We start from the raw sequence: 22,459 nt of genomic DNA, 5'->3' as shown, positions 1-22,459 counted from the left end.
TCGTGTTCCAGGCCTTCTGCTCTCTGCTCCCCTGACCATGAGGACTTCTTGGGACTCATATTCATCTCAGATTGCAATCACCTTCCCTTCCTCCTTTGTCGTCATACCTCCTTCTCGTCATTCAGTTCTCAGTTCAAGTGTGACTTCCTCAGGGAGGCCTTCTGTAACTCCTGTTACTTGGCTTATTCCCTGTGGGAGGTTTTTATTTGTTTGCAGGTTTAGTTAATTTCCATCTCCCTATGTGTGTGGACTGGCCTGGAGTTTAACACATAGGTAGCAGGTGTTCAATATGATCTATGGTGTGAGAGTTTAATGAGATAGTACCCTCCCCTCTCCCATGACTTCTAGCAGCTAACTCCTCCCTGCAAGGACTTCCTCAGCCTGGGGATTGAAGGTCAGGGTGGAAATGGCTGCCTTTCTGGCTGCCATTTTCAAGGTCCCACTGTCTTTCCAAGCTTTGGCTGGAGAAGAGGGAAATGTCACTAGCAGATGGGGTGTTACCATCTCCCGTGCACACTGGCATCCACGGTCATAGGAGATCCTCATGATGACTCAAATGTCAGGTAGGATCATTATTCTCCTTGTTTCTTAACTTGCAAAAAGAGGCCCTGAGACATTGACTTATCCATGACCACACAGCTCGTGAGTGACAAAACTAAGGTGAGAAAGAGGTCCCAGGAACCTAACACATGTTTCTTTGTCACTGTGCTCCAGTGCCTTGCTGAAGCAGACACCCAGACAAGGAATGGCAATGACAGCACAAAGAAGATGAGTGTGTCCCCTGCCTTCTTCATTCTCCTCTTAGTCTTTGAGAATTTCCATTGGCTACATTTCCTAGTGGTCACAGTCGCGTTCTCTGGAGGCAGATTCTGAGATGGATTTTAAGGGATAGGATATTTGTTAATGGATTTTAAGGGATAGGATATTTGGTGCCCTTGAGATCGACACCAGTGGAAGTGAGGACAAGAAAAGTTTGAGTGGGCAGAGGTGGGAGCTGAGCAATGATGTAGAGGAGACAGCCTCAGCGGATGCCAGGGAAGCTCAGGAGCTAAAATGGCTTAGCAGCATTGTTCAGCATTGGGTTAAAATGACCCAGTGGTACCTTTATACACCTGCCTGGATCTGTCAGTTGTGGGATGCCCTAGTCAGGCATCTCTCTGCAACTGCAGCCACTTCTGAAGGGTATAATGGCCCTACTGGCAGCTGCGGCCATCTGTCCTTCATAGAGAGGGGATCTGGGCAGGTGCCATTGTACCTGCCACGCTAATTTTGTCTTCCTGCGTTCTCTTCCCATTTACTGATTCTGCCCTTTCCCCTATTCCTTCCCTCACTTATTCAATCACCAATTAATCAATCTGGAAAGAGTTTTTCTGAATGAATCTCTAGTATTATGTGGCCTGGTGGTGCAGGGGTGGCGAAGTGCCTGGGTATATAGGATTCTTGGCCTGGGATACCTGACACTGAGGGGATTATGTGGCTTAAGTAGTTAACAATAAAGAATGAAGATAAAAGGAATTTAGCCTTTTCCATTGGAGTTTTTATTTTCCATCCCCTCCAGTTCCAATTCTTGTGAGAAAACTTCCTATCAAACTGAGTAACTATGTAATATTTATCCTTGCAAAATGCCCAGCAGCAATAGGACCCATGTCCTGCAGACCTTGCTTCTGTTCAGCAATTTTTTCTTTGTCAAGGGCTTCAATGCATGCTTGATTTCTTCTATCAAGGGAGGCACAGTGGATAGCACCTCCCTCCTCAAACTGAGAGGATATGGAGAGGTTGGTCCCATGCCTGAGGCCACGGTGCCCACTCATGGTAGAGCAGGAGGAAATGGGGGTCGTTCAACACTCAAGTCTGTTCACTCTCCAGGCTTTTAGGAAGAAGGAGGCCAGGCAGGGGTATAATACCCTTCTGTGTGATGGTTTAATTTTTGTGCAAATATCTGGACTCCTCTTAGTATCCAATTAGATTATTCATGCTGTAAAACTTGAGATAATTGGCTATCCTTTTGGTCTCAGAAGGGTTTCCTTTTAGAGTCAGAAGGTTTGTTGGAACCTCCAGGGAGGCAGAAAGTGCAGGCACCAGCAGAAGAAGTCAGCAAAAAGCTCCAAGGAGGTTTATTTAATGTATCATCATCATCATCGTCATCACAATTATTATTATTCATTTTTTGCCTCTCTGGAAAGACGGGGCTCCAGTTTCCATTGAGTGAACCTTTAAGCTGGCTCATAACCCACTTACTCTCTGCTCTCCTGCACTCCAATCTGCTGAGATGTCTGTAAATCTGTGCCACCAACTATGGTGTTCAGACAGTCTGAAGATTATTTCAACCAGACCAGAGATTGATTTTAGTTTTCCACAAGTAGAAACAAGCTCAAGTCAGCTCAGCAACTTACTTGACTTGGAGCCACTCTTTTTTGTTTCTTCCTCTTCTTTCCCGTTGCAAACTCCTAATCTCTCTTGGCATCAGGACTTGGTCTCTTGCTGTAGGAGCCGCACCAATGGATACCACTCAACCAAAGTGACCCTGGGACAGAGCCAGTATAAACACGGTCCCTCGTGAGTCAAGCGTCTGGGATAAGTGAACAAACACTGGGCTGAAAACCTGGGACTGGCTGGTTGTTTAAGAGCTATCACCTGCTCCTTGGTTCTCATTGTAGCCCAGGGCTGGCTGGGTCAGGGGGTGCATGTCTCATCCAGAACCACACAGAGGCCAACATTTTGTCAACGCTCACCAACCAAGTAAACATTTGACCAGCTTACTTTTTCCTTGCTTTGCTCAACTTGATAACAGAGAAAGTGTTCTGGAGAGAGAAGGGATGGCAGTGTTAGCAGAAATAACTGCTCTAATCTCAGCAGTGGGAGGATTCGCTGCTTGGCCTTCCTCATGGGTGGGAAAGAACATTTTTCACCCAAATCAAGAGTGGTCTTTTTCACCCAGTGAAGCTGCTGTGTTTGACTTTGTTGAGGATGTGGGAGGAGCTATTTAATTACTATAATGTGGGAAAGACTGAGCAAAAAGATTGTTTAACAGCCCAAACGATTGAGGTGGTCCAATTAAAGAGCTGACCCTTCAGTCTTCTCGTGATTCCTGCCATTCCTGGAAGATCTACTTTCCTTGCTTGCAGGACATTTATGAGGCCAGCACCTCCTGAGGAAATGCTGGAGTTTAGCTTATAACTAAACTCCTTAGTTAGAAATAGGATTATAAATATATTGGTAACAAGGGATCCAGAGAGTATTATAGTAGACAGACTGGGTGCTCAATCAAAAATTGTGCTTCTGTTTCATTAGAGTCTTTGGGAAGTGGGAATGTTGAGATGGGAAAGATACAAAAAAATTAGAGAAGATGTTTGTACAGGAGATTTTCCCTCCCAGTCAGGTCATAAACTCCTGGGTTGAATGTCTCCATAAATTCCTATTTGCGTTAGGAGATCAACTGGGGATGTAACATGTCAGAAGGAATCCAACCCATATTTCACAAGCAGGCGAGAGAGAGTGAAGTGGCTAATGACCAACATCTTTAGAGACAACTTGAGTAATACAGAGCTGATATTTTTTTTCCTGGGGTGAAAGACCTGCCAACAGCTGCTCTTGGAGATATTCCAAGGCTGGCCCATCAGAGTGCAAAGAGCAAGTCAAGGAAAGAAACTGAGGGTAATAAATATACCTTGGTCTTTTCAGGATCCTTATAGAAACAGGTTCACCTGCCAAAACATGACACCTTCCAATCTTATTGTACTTGTCTGTGATTAGAAGAAGGTCACCAATTTGATGCATTGGCGAACATGAGAGTATATGATCAAAAGGAGAACAAGTGAGTGGGATGAGGGTAGCCTTCCTGTCTTGCCCAGGTGGCAACGATGACCTGCAAGGAAATATCTGCAAGCTCTGAGAAATTAGAGCAGAAGAAATAAAAATCAAGGGCTTATGGTGTTTGGTGGACTAAAAAGTTCAATAAATGCCCTTTCAAGTCAGAATGATCATTCATGCCATCAATATTTATTTAATACTTCTTAGTATTAAATAAATTATTTAATACTAAGTATTAGCCAGCAGCAACCTAAGCATTAGGGATAAAATAAGAAGAGAGGGTGTCTTTGCAGTCACTGAGCTAAAATGTTGCTCTATGGATAGGGGCTAATTGAAGACATGGCTACCACAATGGTGTGCATTTTTTCAAGAGTTTTACCAGGCTTCAAACCTTTTGGTGGAGAGCGTACAAGGTTTAAGAGGAAGACGTCTAATGCTCAATTACTTGGATAACTTCAAGTGCAAAGGCCCCAACTTCAGAAATGTCCCTTTAAGCCTCCTGACCTCTTCATGGCTAAGGTTCTTAATTTTGCTATATCCAGAGGAATGAGACCACTTGGTCACTCGTGGGGCAATGCAGGCTCTCCCAGGTGGGTGCCTGGAGCAGCAGTGACTATCTATGACTTCACATCTCTGCCCTCACTTGGGGCCTGTTGCCTTTGGCCCTTGGTCTAAGCCCTGCCCATATATGTCCTCTGGCTCAAGCTCTGATGATCACATGAGACACTTTTCCTTAGACCCAAAAACAGGATTGTTGGTCAGCTAGCAGAGTGGGCTGGTGGCCCCCTGGCAAGGATGCCGGCTGTGACTCAAAGGCACCAGGATTGGGCAAGGGAAAACCCCTTTAGGGTAATCAATGAAGGTCCTTGGGGGAAAAGAACGGAGACTTGTGGTGGGGAATTGGCGACTCTGGACAAAAATAGACCCGGAAGAAAAGCAAAGGAGTCACTACCAGGAACCAGGTCTGCTGGGAAGTGCTGGGGGAAGGCCAACCAGGAGCGCCTGGTCAGGAAGCCAAGGGCACCGCAACCTCTGTGCTCTGAAGCCATTGTAGGCTGGGTAAGAAGGTGTGTGGTTACTGGGACTCTGTGCTCTATACCCTTTCCCCAAAGAGAACAAGGTATCTGACAGTCCTACGTGATCTTCTGAGGATGGCAGATCAGAGTATTGGAATTTGAGGTCTACCCAGATAATCTGGAAGGTGTGGGTATCCTGTTGGAGAGGAGGTGGTGCTTCTCCCCCACCCCATGTGAAGGGATGTCATTATATATTTTTGTTGTCTCTTAGCTTCTTCTTTTCTCTTATTTATTAATTGCTTGAAAACATGGGCAGGCAGGAGGATATTAGTTTCTCCATTGATCTTTGTACTTTATTTTCCACATACACCTTAAGAGAATAAGGAAAAATTTATCTATCACTGTGTATTTTTGTAAGCTACCATCTAAATGTTTTCATAAGTTTTAGAAAGTTCATTTCTTGGTAAAAAAAAAATAAGACAAATATGCAATACTCTATATGATGAAATAAAAGAATGATTGGTGACAATTAAATAAATGTTATGTGATTTGATAAAACAAGTTTATTGAATGAAACACACCAACTCTAAAAAGAATCTCCTAAGATTATCTGCACATTTTATGTAACGTGTTTTAAAGAATTTGGTAGTCCCACAAAGCATTTTATTCACATTTATGAGAACAAATGACACTAATCTAAATGGCTTTGGCTGTTCTACATTCAGAATATCACAAAACAGGTCTAAACATTATTTTTAACACCAAGCTTCACCATTAGCAGAAGTATCCCTCAGTTAGGGAAAGGCTGGAGGCCCTATGGCTCAGTGGGCCTTGATTAATCATGAAGATAGTCTTTTGAGACAATACTTCGATTCCTTTTGTAGAATGCCAGGTGTGTATTTCAACTAGGGTAATAAGCCACAGAAATATTTAAAGTAGATGAGGGGCACCAGTGTTCTACAGTGGGGAAAGGATATTCTGAACGCAGGCTCATTCTCAGATCAGTTTTAGAAAGGTTACTGTCTTATCATAGGTCCTTTGAAAGCAGACTCTGAGAGCTGAGTGCCGACGTTTATTGGGGAGTGTTCTTGGGAGATACACATGTAAGGGAGTGAGGATGGCAGAACTGGGCAGAGAGAGAAGCTGACCTGTGATGGTGCTATGACTGAGACCTCAGTTGCTTCCACAGGAGCTCCGTAACCGGAATGATCCATCAGAGTTTTCCCAAATTGAAGAAAAGGGGCTGGACCTACATACCCATGCAGAAGTCAGTCATTGGTGACACTTGTCCCCTGGGAGGGGGCACGCACTTGGGCTAGACAGGTCTGTGTGTCATTGTCGGCCTCTGCTGCTGATGGGTTGGACATGCAGCAGCAGCCAAAGCTAGATCAGCCTTGATGAGAGGGAGCCCTTGCTGTTAGGTCCAGGCACAACCTCAATCTCCTTCTCTGTCACCTTAGCTACTCTGTGAGCTCCTTGTGCCAGAATTGAGATGGCTGATCATAGCTGGCTGGGTCATTCTGTCTATCTGTGCCATGGTGCCTCTTACAGACTAAATTTTGTCCCTCCGCTTTCAAATGCATGGGTTGAAGCCTTAACCTCCAATATGACCGTATTTGAAGATAGGGCCTTTAAAGAGGTAATTAAGATTAAATGAGGTTATAAGAGTAGCACACTAATCCAGTATGACTGATGTCCTTATAAGGAGGGGGAGATGCACCAAGGATGTGTGCACACGAAGGAAAGACAAGGTAAGGAAACAGTGAAAAGGTGGCTGTCTGCAAGTCAAGGAAAGAGGCCTCAGGAGAAATCTATATCAGTCCTACATGAAGGGGAACTACTTCTGGTCTTTTTTGCTGATACATAGGGCAAAGTACACATTTCCAGGTCAAGGGCAGCACCCCTGTGCACACCATGTTCTAAAGGCTGTGTTAATCTCTCTTTGCCACGTATGGCACACTTGCTACAATGGACGCTACTACTTGCTTGAGTTTGTGATAGCCCGTTGTCATCTCCATGACCCTCTGATTTCTGTAGTGGCCAGACTGATGGATTTGTTGCTGGAAAATAGGGTCCCAATCCAGATCTCAAAAGAGGATTCTTGTATCTCATGCAGGAAAGAATTCAAGGCAAGTCACAGAGCACAGTGAAAGAAGCAAGTTTGTTAGAAACTACTCCATTACATTCCTCAGGAAGCAAGCAGAGGAATGTATCATCTTTATTTTAAGTTTAATTTTTTATATAGGGGTCTTGTCTATGTAGAGACTAAACTAAGTTGTGCCCACATACGGATGGGCTGACAGCATGACAAAATTATTCTATTGATTTAAATAAAACTATCCTTGACATTTTAGTGTGTAAGTACATCAAAGCGTAACTATAATTATCTTGGAAACATATATGAGTATTGGGACATCTGGACGTTTTGTTGTTGTAGGAGTGTGTCCTTGTAGCATCACTAAGCTGCTTCCTTAGCTGTAAACATCTCAGGACCATGGGTCATGACTGGCAAGGAATATGCCTTGCCAGTTTTAAGATGGAATTGATTTTAAAATGGTGTCACTTTGGCTCGCCTGGGCTCCTGCTTCCCTAACAGATTAAATTGGGATATGGCAATGATACCACCCCTGCCTTCTTCAAATTTTTGCTGGTACCACTAAGCTCCATTGTTCTCCTGGGGATGCATTTTGTTTTTTTAAAAATTATTTTGACCAAGGACAGGGGTTGGGTTTCTATTTGGCTTTCCCCGGTATTAAAACTCTTATGCTACAGGTCAAGGTTCCAATGTGAGACTTTTGACAACCACCAAGCATTTTCATTCCAACTCTCTATTGAGTGATTAGGAAAACAACCACTCAGTGGTCTATGAGTCAAACAAATCCACTGTAAGCTAGACCTGGGCCAGGACTCCATGTATTACCTGGCTCCCGTATGTCCCCAGCTATCAATGTCAATTCAGACTCTATGACCAACAATCCTACAAGGTCTGGGCATTCTCCTTATTCCAATGCATGCTTACTTGAGCTCATGGCCCTAGGCTTCAGAGTCCCCACTGGGACTGAGCCCCATGCGCCTGCAGCAGTAGCCCACTCACTAGCGTGTCCTCTACTGATCCCCTCCCCTTCCCAGCACTTGTTCCCCTCTCCCTCACTGTGCTTCCTGGATCCCTGCCCAAGAAACTGCTTGCATAGAAAATCTTTGTCCAAAGGTCCACTTTCAGGATATCCCAAAGTAAGATACGCAGAGTCTTCTGCAAAGTTGGGACAATAGTATCCATTCAATTGCAGCAATGCCAGACTTAGCTCTTACGTCCAAGTTAAAGCATTTGCCACAAAGTCATATTCCTCACTCTCCTTATTCCTTGCCACCACAGGACACTTGTTTCCCTTGAGGGGAGGACGTTCCCACCCTTCTTTGGAAAAGGTGACCCATCCATATACACTTCTTAGCAGATCTAGGGAGGGAGAAAGAACCTGGATGAGAGTAAAGAGCGCAGGCATGTGAGTGCACAGGGAGGTCTGGAGCACCAAGCTTGGGAATGCCTTTGGGCTTTCTTTGCTTTGACCGAGCGCCTTGCTGTATATAACAGGTAAGGGCAGGCCACATACTTTGGTTTTCCTCCAGGTGCCTTGCACAACGCTTCGCCTATAGAAGGCACCTACTGACTATTTGTCTTATAACTGAGCAAGAGCTTTGGGATTTGCCCTGTGCCCACTTGGCACAGCGGTGGGCCTCTGTGGGAGGGACTGAAAATCACCTGGAGATTTCCTTTAAAAAATAAAAAACAAAAACACAATCATGCCCCTCCCAGGATCTGTACCTTCCTGCCTGGGGAAAAGGCACCTGTGGGGGCCAGTAGGCATGAATCAGTCCACATCCCGAGGTGTGTACAAAAGAGAAATCTGTGTTTTTTATTTACTTAAATTTTATTTCAAGAGAACCATTTCTTCACCAAGCTGGATCATTTCCTGAAAGTTCCTCTTTGTAAAGGGCTGAATTCGGACTCCTAAAATTCTTCTGTTGAAGTTCTAACTTCCAGTACCTCAGAATGTGATGGTGTTTGGAGACAGGACCACTAAAGAGGCAATTAAGTTACTATGAGATCATTAGAGTGGGCCCTAAATCCATATAATCAGTGTTGTAATGAGGATATTAGGACACAGACAGGCACAGAGAGAAGCCCATGTGAAGACACAGGCAGAAGACAGTCATCCACAAGCCAAGGAGAGAGGCCTCAGAAATAGCCAAGTGACACCTTGATCTTGGACTTCTGACCTCTAGAAGTGCTACAAAAAAAAAAGTCTGTGGTTGAAGCCACCCAGTCTGTGGAATTGTTGGGCCAGCCCTAGCAAACCAAGGCACTTTCCTTACTCTGTGACCAGATCATGGTCTCAGGGACATATGTAGGTTGTGGAACTGCTGAGTGGGGTGGGGGCAGGAATGGATCCTCTGGTCCTCATTGGGCCTCATCATCAGTCTATATACATTACAGTCCATTGGCTGGCCCTTGAGGCAATTAGGCCTGAGGTTCAAAGCCCCATTTGGGGTGAAGATACCTTTCTCAAGTACCTAAGAGGACCAGGCAGCTGCCGCCTTCCTGGGACCTTGCTGAGCTATCCCAGTCTCCTCCCCACACCCCAGGAGAATATCTCCCTGACCTGGGGAAAATTGCCTGATCTGGGGAAATGCTCCTTCTGTTTATTGGTCCAGTATTTTTTGTTTCTACTCTGATCTGATTTGGCTCTGTGTCCCCATCCAAATCTCATGTTGAATTGTAATCTCCAGTGTTGAGAGAGGGACCTGGTGGGAGGTGATTGGCTCATGGGGGGTGGACTTCCCCTTTTGTTGTTCTCGTGATAGTGAGTTCTCATGAGATCTGATCATTTAAAAGTGTGTGGCACTTTCCCCTTGTCTCTCTCTCTCTCCTGCTCCACTATGGTAAAACGTGCTTCCCCTTCACCTTCCGCCATGATTGTAAGTTTCTTGAGGCCTCCCAGTCATGCTTCCTGTTAAGCCTGCAGAACTGAATCAATTAAACCTCTTTTCTTCATCAATTACCCAGTTTCAGGTAGTTCTTTATAGCAATAATGGGCTAATACATACCCCTAAGCCCTTTTATTTTGCCAGCTCAGTAGATTCTCTGACATCCCCCAGGGGCTTAGACTTCCAGAAGACCAAAGCTGGGCAATTTCTGCCTTTATTTCTACTGCATCCCACCAGGGGACAGTGAACACAGAGCCCACTCACTTTTTAAATAAGGGACAGGAATAGGACGATGAAAACCTCTGGCATCCACACCTAACTGACTTTTCCCAGGTGATTGGAGAATGCCTCTCTGTCTCTCCATCTAGAGCTCTAGGGAGAGGGGTACCCCAGCATGGGAACTTCACACGGGAAGTGCTCAGGAGTGTTGGATGGCTCACCTCATACTGGTTGGCAGAGCATGAGAGTGGAACACACTGGTTTGGATTTGGGGCATGGGCAGGTGGACTCAGATGAGACCAGGGCTCTCATGAGGGTGCAGCTGTGCAAATTAAGCACTTCCCCAGGCCTCAGCAGCCTTGGGGTGCAAATAGGTCACAGCATGTTAAAAATATATCAGGCTCAGCCCCTACTGACTCTTCCAGGACCTCTTTCATGTGCCTCCATCCCTCCCAGAGACCTCTTGGTGTCCTCCGGTTGGGCTCTCATGCTCATTACCAAGGGCATCCAAGTCAAGTTGCGATGTGGTTCTGTATTCTCCTCCCCACTCAGGTCTGGCTCATGGAGGGCACTTTTTACCATGAACACTGGCAAAGCCACCACCATGACTGACACTTGTTATTAGGGGCTGCTGTTGCCTATGACGTATGCCAGTGGCTAAGAAGCTGGGTAGTGGGTTGAATGGTGACCCCCAAAAGATACGTCCAAGTCCTAATCCCGAGTACCTGTGAATGTGACTTCATCTGGAAAAAAAAATCTTTTCAGATATAATTAAGGGAAGGATCTCCAGATGAGATCATCCTGGATTGATTAGGTGGGCCCCAAATCCAATGACAGGAGTCTTCAGAAGAGACAGAAGAGAAAACACAGACAGAAAGAAGAGATTGGAGTGACATAGCCACAAGCCAGTGGATGCCTGGAGAGACCAGAAGCTGGAGGCGGCAAATGGCAGATTCTCCTCTTGAGTCTCCAGAGGGTGCCATGGCCCTGTGGACCCTTTGACTTCAGATTGCTGGCCTCTAGAACTGTGAGACAATACATTTCTGTTGTTTTAAGTCACCCTATTTGTGTTAATTTGTTGCTGCAGCCACCACCGTCCCAAGGGAAGGTGCCGATGTTGTCTGGGAAGCTGTTTCTGCCCCAAGGCTGCGGCAGACTCTGACTCTCCACTCACCCTCATGGCTCCATTCCAAGTGGAGTGGGGAGAATATTCCCCGTATGGGGAATTGAACTCCTCCACTGCAACCAATGCTCCTAGTACTGGATGTATCTGTAGATTCTTCCGCTTCTTTGACCCAGCTTTTCTCCAGCCACAGCCCTGCAGCAGGTCTGGGTGGAAGGTCAGCTGGGGCACGTGATGACTAGCATGGACTCCAGATGGCTCTTGGCCACTGTCAGGGCCTGATGTCCCCGACGATGACCTAATGGCATGACAAGTCACCAGTTCAGCGGCCACAGGGGCCGGCGGGTTCTGTGAAGGAGGAATGGGGGTGGTGTGGCAGAGGGGACAGGGAATCCCAGCTGCAGGGGCAGCGGCAGCTCCTCCCCTCCATGGAGCCATGAGATCATGTAGGTCCAAAGCTGTCAAGTCTCCAGGATCCAGACAACAGTGTGAACTTTCTCAATGTTTAGACATTGGCTCAAAACATTTAAAGAAAACATATGCCCTCTACAAGGGACCTTTGCACAAAGGATCTCAGTGGGAATCTTTATATTCTTAGGGACCCACAGATGGTCTCACATCGCTAGAAATCTCTAAAGGACACACAGACCTAAGAAATGTTTTGTGGGTTTTTTTTTTTTTTTTTCTGAGGAGGATCTCTGTAGACTACATCAGTGTTCAGAGAATCCAAAATATTAGGTGTCCCTGACTTATGATGAGATATTTTGTTTGTTCATTTTCTAAAAGGCTTCTTGAGCCTATGCACAAATCTCTCCTGGAAATTCTTCCCTTTGTTGGGTCTGAACTTGTGTGCATGTTGCTTAGGTTCAAGCCCCTGGCTGCCTGTGGTTTTTCTAAGTGTGGTCCAGAGAAGGTTCTAGAATAATCAGTGAGATTAATGCCATACATCGGTGCTTTTGAACTGGGGCCTATGTCCCCCCATGGCGGCTAGAGGACAACTGTGGGTACAGCTTTCTGGGGCACCATTTTTTTCAGGTTTTGGGCAATTATTAATGCTACATTTAATATAAAATAGACATGGGTATAGCATGGAAAGAAATGTAAAATTCTCATGAATTATTAAGATAAATACAAGACTTCAAAAACATTCCATGCAAGTTATGGGGCTGCCTCGGGCTATCCCTCCAGACCCCTGGTGCTCATTTGCCCTCCTCCACAGCTAGAAGGACCCAGTAGAACATTCTGAGAAGCTCTTCCCTACATAGCACCAAGGACTTGGCAAAACTTTGTCTACTCTTAATGGTCCATGGTTTACCCATGTTCCTTTATAAAAGGAGCTGAGGAGGCAACAGCCATTTGGAGCTCTGTAGAAATTTAAAGTATGGTGCAAAGATTCACAGCCTCAAGGACTCCTGGAGTCACCCGGAGATCTCTTGGCAGGACCTTCGTCTCTAGGATCATTTATGTTATGTGGGAGATCAGATCAAGTACACCCTGGCATGGACTTCCCCTGACGCTGTGCTGGAGCCTGGCCTCTGTGTCTGTCCTGGCATCTGCCCAGCGGCCTTCAACACAGTAAGGGCCTAAATTGGACCTTCACACTTGACACTGGCCAATGTGCCTGCCTTGTTGTTATCCTAACTGAGTCCTGAGATGAAGCATGTTCTGTGCTAAGCACATCATCTAAGATACATTCTGTTTCAGACAGAAAATGCAGCCCCAGAAGAATATACTGCATTAAGATCTGCATTCACAGATACCTCTAAGTATTGGAAACTGTATAACTTGGTGTTGCTTGCCAAGTGTATTTAAGCTCCCAGGACTGTAGAAGATTGGCATTGACTCAGGGATCTTGCAATAACAACTCATAGTTTGGTGGGAGGAAATAAAACTCAGTGATTTAACTAAACTACTCTCTTTTAAACAGGACCCTCCACTTTTCCACCAGTTTGTCCACCGGTGAAAAGGAGAAGCCAGCCAAGAACCAGGTTTGTGCTGATATTTCCTTGAGCCATTTTGCTAGAAGTTAACAGAGGCTGGGCTCCTGGCTCCACTGCTTCTCTTCCTGGCTGTGGAACCTCAGACAATATTCCTATTACCTGCCCTCAGCTTCCATTTCCGCATCTGTAAAGTGGAGATGATAGAAATCCAATAGCGATAATAGTTGCAAGAATTAATTAAACTGGCATACATAAATTTCTTATCAGGGTGCCCAGCACATTAGAAGTGATTAATAATTCTGAGATTTTATTTTTTCACTTGATCATACAGCAGCTTCTGGCTACCTTGATCAGAAGGTTGATGAAGGCAATGAAACAAAGATGGAAAAACACATCACACAGGTAATTGCCTGTGCTCTTCGGCCTCCAGAGTGACACAGGTGCCTGGAAGGCATGTTAGGTTGGGGTGGAGCCAGGGGAGGGGTCCAGCCAGAAAGAGGATCTGGGATGAAAGGCTGTTGCTGCCTTCAGAAAGCTCAGTGACTGGGGAGACAAACATGTTTCAAACAAGGGGCCATAGTGGCATTTGGCGTATTGTAAATTAGAGGCTTATAGAAGATGCTAAGAGAGGTTTGGAGAGTGCTGTGGTTTGAATGTCCCCTCCAAAATTCATGTTAAAATTTAATTGCCAGTGTGACAGTATTTAGAGGTGATGAGGCCACGAGGGCTCCACCCTCAAGAATTGAATAATGTTGTTACTGCAGGAGTGGGTTAGTTGTCATGAGAGTAGGCTGCTTGTACTAGTGAATTTGACCCCCTCTTGCTCTCTTGCTCTCTCATGCTGTCTTGCCTTCCACCTTCTGCCATGGGGGTGACACACCACAAAGGCCCTTACCAGATGCCAGCATCTTGATATTGGACTTCCCAGCCTTCAGAACTGTGAGCATATATTTCTTTTCTTTATAAATTACCCAACCTGTGTTTATAGAAACACAAAATGGTTAGAAAGTTGGTACTGAGAATTGAGGCTGTTACTATAACAAATATCTGAAAATGTGAAAGTAGCTTTGGAACTGGGCAATCGATAGAGGTTGAAAAAATTTGGAAGAGTAGGCTAGAAAAAGCCTAGATTTCCATAAACAGAGTAGTAAGGACAATTTTGGAGAGGGCTCAGACGAAGAGGAGAGCTGTAGGGAGAGTATGAAACTTCTTACAGATTACTTGAGTGGCCATGATCAGAATGTTGATAGAAGTGCTGAGTGTAAAGGCCATTCTGATGAGGTCTCAGGTGGAAAAAGAGGGTATCTTTTTGGACACTGGAGTAAAGAGCATCCTTGTTATGAAATGGCAAAGAGCGTGGTCAAATTGTGTCCGTGCCCAAGGGATTTACAGAAGGTGGAATTTAAGAGTGTCCGACTAGAATATCTAGTAGAAGAAACTTCTAAGCAAAATATTGGAGGAGTTGTGCAGCTACTTTTAACTGCATATAGTAAGATCCAAGAGGGAAAAAATGACTTAAAGATGGAATTGATAATTTAAAACAAAAACAGAACAGAAAAATTTTTTAAATTTTCAGCCTGACCATTTAAAGAATGAAAATGTGTTCACATGAGGAAACCAAGGGTGTGGCCAACAAACCGTTGGGTAAGGAGACTCGTACAGATGGAAGGGCTCATCAAGACAGTGGAAGAATGACCCCAAAGGCATTTCAGAGATCTTCAAAGCTGCCCTCAATGACAGGTCCAGAGCTCTCAGAGGACAGAATGGTTTTTGGGGATGGGCCTGGATGCCCTCTACAGGCTCACTGTCCAGGACCACCTTGGGTCTCTGTTTTTACATCCTGGTGCAGTGATTCTCCACTGCTCCAGCTGTGGTTCAAGTGGCCCCAGTTGTGGCTCAATCAACTGCTCCAAAAGGTGTAAGCGGTAGACATTGGCAGCATCTACATGGTGCTAATTCTGCAGGCATGTAGAATGCAAGAGCTGTGGGGCACAGTGACCTCCACCTAGATTTTAAAGGCTGTCACAGTCTACCTGGGGGCCCAGGCAAAGACTTGTCATGGAGGCAGAGCCATCACAGGGAGCTCTATTCGGGCAATGCTGAGTCTAAATGTGGAGTTGGAGCTGCTGCAGGGGCTGTGCTGTGCCTAGTGGAGCCAGGGTCATTTCTGAGACCCCAGAACTGTAGAGCTACCAGCTTGAAATATTAACCTGGGAGAGCTGCTGGTGCCACACTCCAACCCGTGAGACCTGCTAGGTAGACTGAACTCAGCAAAGCCATAGGAGCAAGGATGCCTGAGTTCCTGGGAACCCAACTCCTGCCCCAGAGTGCCCAGGACATGGAGTCAAAGCAGATTATCTCTTTCTTCTTGCTTATTCTTCGCTTTTGGAATGGGAATGTCTATCTTATGTCTGTCCTACCATTGTATTTTGGAAGCATGTAGCTTGTTAATTTCACAGTTTATAGCTGGAGAGGAATTTGCCTCAGCGTGAATCATGACTTGAGTCTCCCCGATTTCTAATTCAGATGGGACTCTGGGCTTTGGACTTTTGAGTTGATGCTGAAATGAGTTAAGACTTCTGGGGCATCAAGATAGAATGAATGCATTTTGTATGTCAGAAAAACATTAGTTTTGGGGGGGCCATGGTTGGAATGCTGTGGTTTGAATGTCCCCCTCCTGCGTTACTCTGTTTTCTGTTGCTAAAATTGAATAACTGAGACTCGATAATTTATAAAGAAAATAAATTCATTTCTTACAGTTCTGAGGAAATCCAAGGTTGAGTGGCCACATCTGGCGAAGGCCTCCTTGCTGGTGGGGACTCTCTGGAGAATCCCAGTATGGCTCAAGACATCACATGGCAAGGGTGTGAAAATGAGAGCCACGCTGGCTTTTAAACAGACTCATTCCTGTGATAGCCCATTAATCCATTAATTCATGTATGGATTAATCTCATGAAGGCAGAACCCGCATGACTCACTCACCTCTTAAAGGCCCCACCCATTAATACTGCTACATTGAGACTTTTCAACATACTTTTTGAAGGGGACAAATAATCAAAACACTGCACTTCCAAAACTTGTGTTGAAATGTAATGGCCATTGTGATGGTATTAAGAGGTGGGACCATTAAGAGGTGATTAAGCCATGAAGGCTTCACCATCATGAATAGAATAATGTCATTATTGCAGGAGTAGGTTAGTTATCATGAAAGTGGGTTTGTTATAAAAGCAAGTTTGGCCATCTCCCTCTCTTTTGCTCTCTTGTCCTCTGCCTGGGGATGACACAGCATGAAGGCACTCACCAGATGCCAGCACCTTGACATTGGACTTCCTAGACTTCAGAGCTGTGAGAATAAATTTTATAAATATCTTTTCTTTATGAATTACCTACTGTATGGTAGTCACGCAACACAAAATCGATTAAGAGAGGAATTGAGGGCACAATCTGGGAGGAAAGAAGGTGAACTTCAGCAACATGGAGAGCAAAGCACAGGACTGGGGGGCAAGAGTGTGGGGAGACCCAGTGGAGAGAGTACAGGGAGAAGAAGGGGAAGAGGTATGTGAAGGCAAGACTGGCCTTGGAAGGAAGTAGAGCTCATCGCAGGTTTTGAGCTTCTTCACAAGTGGAAGGAGGGGAATAAAACATCTGGCACAGGCAGCTGACAGAAGTACAGGCAGGCAGATGAGATGAACTGGGTCAGGACAAACTTTAAGCCTGTCCCAGGGCTGGAGCACAGTGCTGGATCAAGGGAATTAATGGATTCTAGTCCTGGGGGTTATCATAACATACATCATCCTGAGACCAAGGTCCCCAAGTGGCTCCAGTCCTGAAGTATATGAGCCTTTGCATCCTGCTTTGAATGAAATCCTCAAAAAGCCCCAGATTTCTTCCATATACCTGTCTTTCTGTACATCCAGTTCCCTCTGACTAGGCTAGACCGTGGGCCTTTGAGGGTGACATTGTGATTGACAGTGACATCCATTAGACCTGGAGAAGGAGGGTCTGAGTCACTGGCTAAACCCAGGAATTAGAATTTGATGAATATGCTGCTGGATGTAAGGACAGTCTGACTGTAGGAAAGAGCTTCCATGAGTATAATGAGAAGGTTGGGGCATACTATTAGTGCAAATCCACCAGCTAGAAGGCTGAACTAGCAGGAAACAGACCCAGAGGGTCCCACAGTCTTGCTTCTCAAAGTGTGATCTGAGCACCAGCAGCACAGACATACCCTAAAAGATTTCATAAATGCAGTCTTAGGCCCACGGCAGACTTTTTGAATCAGAAATTGAATTTAAATACAATTGCCAAGTAATTCATCTGTATTGTCAAAAGTTTTGAGGAGCTCTGTGTTGGAGAGCCTCTGTGAAAGTAGGCTGAGAGAATAATGAAATAATAATAGCTAACAGTCTATTGTGAGCTAGAAAATATTATACAATCTTTATAAATATTTAAGCTTTACAGCAGGGGTCCCCAACCACTCCCCCCTGCCGGGCCACAGATGGGTACCAGTCCTGGACTCTTAGTAACCGGGCCACACAGGAGGAGGTGAATGATGGGTGAGCGAGGGAAGCTTTATCTCTATTTACAGTCGTCCCCCACCCCCTTGCTCACATTACTGCCTGAGCTCCACCTGCTGTCAAATCAGTGGCGGCATTAGATTCTCATAGCAAACTCTATTTAGAACTGCACATGGAAGGGGTCTAGGTTGCATGCTGCTTATGAGAATCTTATGCCTTAGGATCTGTCACTGTCTCCCATCACCCCCAGGTGTGACTGACTAGTTGCAGGAAAACAAGCTCAGGGCTCCCACTGATTCTACATTTTGGTGAGTTGTATAATTATTTCATTATATATTACAATGTAATAATAGGAATAAAGTGAACAATAAAAGTAATGCACTTGAGTCATCCTGAAACCTTCCCCCACCCCCACACCCCTGGTCCATGGGAAAATTGTCTTCCACGAAACCAGTCCCTGGTTCCAAAAAGGTTGGGGAGCACTACTTTACAGCACCTCTGTAAAAATATATGCCCATTTTCCAAAAAAGGAAACTGAGACAGAGAAAAGTTTCTTGCCCTGGGTCTGGTTGCTAGTGAGTGACATTTCTGGGTATTCACCCACTGCCTAACTCTAGTGACTGCTGCTCAGAGGAGGGTGTTTGGCTGCAAAGAGAAAACATGACTAACAGTGGTTTAAACTTGGATTAATTGTTACTGAAATGAGGAGTCAGGAAGGGCAGTTTGGGGGTTGATTTAGCAGCCACATGAGGCTGAGTTGCTGTGTCTGCATCTCTGAACTTTCCCTCATGGCTAAAAGACACCTCTGGTTTCAAGCCTCAGGTCCTTCACTGGCTCTTATAGGAGGTAGAGGTTGGAGAGGATGGTGAGAGAGCTCTTTCGCCATGCTTTCTTTCTTTCTTTCTTTTTTAATTTTATTTATTTTATTTTATTTTATTTTATTTTATTTTATTTTATTTTATTTTATTTTATTTTTTTGAGACGGAGTCTCGCTCTCCCGCCCAGGCTGGAGTGTAGTGGCGTGATCTCTGCTCACTGCAAGCTCTGCCTCCTGGGTTCACACCATTCTCCTGCCTCAGCCTCCCGAGTAGCTGGGACAACAGGTGCCTGCCACCACGCCCAGCGAATTTTTTTATATTTTTAGTAGAGATGGGGTTTCACCATGTTAGCCAGGATGGTCTCAATCTTCTGACCTGGTGATCCGCCCGCCTTGGCCTCCCAAAGTGCTGGGATTACAGGCGTGAGCCACCGCGCCCGCCCATTCTTTCTTTCTATCAGGGAGGAAACACTGCTCCCAGACTCCTCCTGGCAGATTCCCTCTTGGCACAAAGCCTGGAACGGGTCACATGGTCAGCCTAACTGCAAAGGGTGCTGAGGAAGAGAGTTTCTCCTTTCTTCCACCTGAGAGTGGGAGGTGTGCATGGGAGGAGGAAGCTGGGAAAGGGTTTAGGGAAGGGATCCAAGCAGGTTCTGCCCTAACCAACTTTGTGACCTTGGGGAGGCCACTTTACTTTCTTTAACCATAAAATGAAGGCTTTGGACTGAAAGAGATCTAAAGCCTCTTTTCTGTGTAAAGGAATTTATTCTAGAACATCAAGTCCCTTTGACATACCCAACATCCACATGCAAAAGGATGACTGACTGGTGCCGTCTCTGACCTTGGGAATTTGAAGCACCTGGGAGCTGGTTGATCTGCTTGGATGGTTTCTCTTCCTCCAGGCTGTAGAATCGAAAGTGTGTCCTGAGCAGCTGGGCTTGTAAGCACTTCAGGGACCACTGATTAAAGTGTGAAGCAGAGCTGCTGCTGTTAATGGTCACTGAGGTGGCTTAATTAACCCAGCTGCCTTGCGGAAGGTAGCCTGGGACTCAGGAGGTCACATGGTGGACAGAACAAAAGACTGTGTGTGTTTAAGTTGAGCTCTCTGGTTATTTGGGGTAGGGTGTTCCCCCCTTGTCCTTCTTTTTTCTTGATTCATGTCTAAGATGGGTTGTTACATCTACCTGTCCACAGTTGCTTATGAGCTCAGACTCTGAGAGTAACAAACCTGGCTTTGAATACCAGCTCAGCCACTTGCCAGCTAGCAAACACTGGGCAATTTGCTTGGCCTCATTTAAGCCTCAATTTCATGATCTGTAAAAAGGCTTAATGATATTTCATAGGAGTGTTGCGATGATGAAATACTACGATGTGTGTGTCATGTAAAGGCTGAAATTGAGGCGTGGTATAGTGTGCTGCCTTCAAATCTGGTCAAATCAGCAGTACCTCTACTGACATACCCACAAGAGCCTCTCTCCATTCTACTCTTGCAGATAAGGCTCCAGTCAAGCAACCCACCTTATCAAGTGGACCAGGCACAGCTCCTACTTATCCCTGAGTAGTGGGTATCAGTTTCCTGCTAACCTCGGAATTGTTCAAAGCCCATCATATTCTCCTGCAGGAACCAGGGAGCACCTCACCCTCTTGTTGCTACAAAGCTTGCCACCCACAGCCCCTGCCTGTTCACCCTGCTCTTGAGGGCAACCCCTGTATGGCCAGCATCCCATGCTGTGTTCACCTCTCCCAGGCTGCGAGTGTAGTGAATAATAACTGCCGTCAATCGCATCTGTTAAGCATCAAGTGTAATGTGTTTGGTCATCCTCATAATTCTAGTGTGGAATGTCTCCCTCACCAATGGGGTGAACAGGAGGGAATGAAAACAATGTGTAAAATATTTAGACACCGCAAGATACATATTTAGAGCCTGGCAAATGTTAGTTAAGGCCATTATTGCTATTATTTTGCAAAAGGATAATAATTTGGTTTTCTTTTAACAAAATTTGTTTGGGCAGAGTGCTTAGCTCATAGTGTTATTCTTAGGTTCCTCCAAACAGCTTTTCTGGAATTTTGTTTCCCTCATTAGCAATTACAAAGATATGCTAATGCTCTGCACCAAGTGGCAGCTACATGCTTGAGACCAACACTGAAAATCAGTCATGGAATCACTGCATATCTGAACAAGGGCCACGAGAGGAGGCACAGATGGGTCAATTGACTTGAGCAGAGCCACCCAGCAAATTCAGTGTCAGAGTATGGTAACTAGATCTCCTGATCCAACCATCCTTCCCTGCACCCTCCCATCTAGGCTAATGAGGAGAAATGTAATCGCGGTGGTAATTGCAGGCAAAGATGAGCATCACTCGGTAAAGCAGTATGTGTACTTGAGTTGGCCATATGGAAAATCCAGTGCAGGATATGGGGGTGAATGGTCAGTTGCTGTGTGTCATTGGTGGGATGGAATCTATGGCCTTCTTGGCTATTCTTTACATGAAACATTTCCTGGGGGTGATGGTCCAGTTAAAAGTCCTCTTACAGATAAAATAAAACTAACTCAAACCAGTATGTCATACTTCACCAGTCTGGTGTTTCAACCAGGGAAGCCCATGCCAAGATGAGAAAGAAGTCTACCCTTCCCGTGGCTGAGCTGTGGCTCCTCCTTATCAGTTCCTAGTAGGAGAAGCTATGTTCCCCCTAGGCTAGAGGACTTCACATTCTGGACACTGGCGGCTCAGGGGAGCTCTGTTGTACCACCACTGTGGCCCCAGAACCTGCTGTTGCTGTCCAAATCCGGGGAGTCTAAGGAAATGTCCCATTCTCACCGCTGCTAATAGTGATTAGCAAGCTAATGCAACATGTCCAGCTTTACCACACTCTCCCACTGTCCCCAGTGGCTGCTTTTTATGGCTATGCAAGTAAACACCATCAGCCTGGGAAGGAGTGGCATAAACTGAGCCTTTATCTCTGGTCCTTGCCCTGCCCCATGGTGCAGATCCCACTTTGGGCTCGGCCAAGAGTGGGTCATATCATAACTGGATTACATCCCAATGTTATTGTTTCATAGGAACTCACACAACCATTTCCTCAGGGTGCAAGGCTGCCATCAGTATGGCTGGGCTGGTGAATTTTCTGGCATCAGGAACCTATGAGACCTAGAACTCCTGTCACCCTCTTATGCCACCACACCCTCTTCCATGGTAAATGCTAGCTCATTCAATTAATTAAAAAATACCAGCAAGGTGCTTTTTATTTAGTGCACACTTATATAGGCACTATGAATATAGGAGGAAAGATGAAAAATTCCAGCCTTCACAAAGCCAATATTTCCAGTGTTACTGCCATTCCCTGCCATGGGCTAAGATCAAGATCAGCTTCATTTGCACAGGTTTTATGCAAAGGGAAGAATTTCTGTTTCTGTAGGATCTATCTTATCCTCCTCTGCAAACTCCCAGGGTTTCTATCAGCAATTAGCACACTATGTAGCGCCGGGCAAGCTGGGAGGTTGGCAGGAGGGGGCTATGTCAGAGGACAATGCCGGAACTCACCTCCCTATACAGCCAGGGCCAGCCTGGTTCCGGCACAATGTCCCGTTTCATGAGAGTTCATTTCCTCTGCATCATGTCTATGCACAGAGGTAAGCAACCAGGAATTTCTCTGTGCTCCCTGTAGAAAATCCCCATCTCAAATTACCTTGGCATCTCCATATGCAGATGCTTGTCAGGGGCCCAGTCCAGGCTGCTTGAATAGAATTGGCTGGGCTCCCTTCATCCGCTGTTGAGATTAAGGAATAATGTAAGATAGGAGCAGTCACACCATTACACTCTATTAGCCTGATTTATGTTGGGTCACTGAACCCCCCACCTTAGGTGCCACCCACCATTCTACCCCCTTAGCTACCTACAAACCCACTCTGGGGTAATGGGGTGTACCCACTCTGGGGTAGTTTAAAATCTGTTCACAAATTCTTTGAAACCCTCTTGAAAAGGTGTAACCTATTCTCTTCTTGAGTGTGGCTGGACTGAGTGACTTACTGTTAA

At 45.5% G+C, this 22,459-nt stretch overlaps 1 long non-coding RNA gene across 1 annotated transcript; it reads left to right on the top strand.

Moving 5' to 3' along the window:
* Positions 1-381: 381 nt before the first annotated feature.
* LOC129138282 (uncharacterized) lies at positions 382-21,359 on the top strand. Its single transcript, XR_008541448.1, has 6 exons — positions 382-563; positions 13,079-13,139; positions 13,423-13,493; positions 13,979-14,030; positions 14,668-14,735; positions 19,919-21,359. It is a non-coding gene; the product is annotated as an uncharacterized LOC129138282 (long non-coding RNA).
* Positions 21,360-22,459: the final 1,100 nt, after the last annotated feature.

Source organism: Pan troglodytes, chromosome 22 (genome assembly GCF_028858775.2).
Source record: "Pan troglodytes isolate AG18354 chromosome 22, NHGRI_mPanTro3-v2.0_pri, whole genome shotgun sequence".
NCBI lineage: Eukaryota > Metazoa > Chordata > Mammalia > Primates > Hominidae > Pan > Pan troglodytes.
The sequence above is the reverse complement of the archived record's forward strand: the minus strand, read 5'-3'. Positions and strand labels throughout refer to the sequence as shown.